This window comes from Hakea prostrata, chromosome 3, assembly GCF_041222555.1.
Source record: "Hakea prostrata isolate BN-2017 chromosome 3, UWA_Hpros_2, whole genome shotgun sequence".
Classification (NCBI taxonomy): Eukaryota; Viridiplantae; Streptophyta; class Magnoliopsida; order Proteales; family Proteaceae; genus Hakea; species Hakea prostrata.
In genome coordinates, this window is record NC_142602.1 from 12,185,862 (window position 1) to 12,186,974 (window position 1,113).

Genomic DNA, 1,113 nt, shown 5'->3' on the forward strand with positions numbered 1-1,113 from the left:
AATTCATATCATCACATATATGGTAACTTCATATATGGAAAGAAATCAGTGAATTACAATCACTTGTATAACATTGGTAAGTAAATCATACATGAATCAATTCAATATGAATAAGTAATGCTACCGTAATCAAAGTTATGCAACAGTAGTATATCATTGTAAGAATCTAATTTAGGAAACATATTAATGATATTCAAATATAGAAACTAGATTCATGCTATCTATGTAATTAAGGAAATAACCATCCTTACCTTTTATAACTCGCAAAGAATCCTAAGAAATCAAGTAAGATCTTGGCAAACTTGAGAAGAAGGTCCTAAACAAGTATATACAACATATTAGGAAAGATCCCTAGCGAGAATATATATCAAAATATCCGAAACAGACCAATTCCGGAGTTGCTGTACTCATTGGTCGAGTGGATTGGTCGAGTGGTCCATCGACCAATCGATCGACCAATGCGACGATAGCTTATAAAATCAGAGTTTTGAGAAAAAAAAATATATTTAAAGGATAAAAAAATAAAAAAAAAAAGAAAAAAAAAAAAAAAAATATAAAAAAAAAAAAAAAAAAAAAAAAAAATAAAAAAAAAAAAAAAAAAAAAAAAAAAAAAAAAAAAAAAAAAAAATTAAAATAAATAAAAAAAAAATAAAAATAAATTTTTTATAAAAAAAAAAAAAAAAAAAAAAAAAAGAGGAGGGGGGATTATTTTTTAAATAAAAAAAAAAAAGAAAAAAAAAAAGGTTTTAAAAAAAAAAAGGTAAAAAAATAAATATAAAAAAGGAAATAAAACCTACCATATATGTAACTATCATGCATCATGAAGAACACATAGTAAGGTAGAAGAGAACAACTAGAATTCTATGGATTATGGATCATAGAAAGAAAACACAACCATTAACCACTAACATGATCAATGAAAGAAGATCCAAAGAGATCGAATTCAGATTAGGAAATTAACGGAGATTAAATCATGGTTTGATCATGAATCCTTCAAAAGCTTGCAATGATCATGGTTAAGATCATTGTTCTAGCCTTAAATCCTTAGGATGATCATGAGAACATGTTCGAGATGTTTGCAACGGGAGGATGCAGCATCTCAACTCAAAAGGA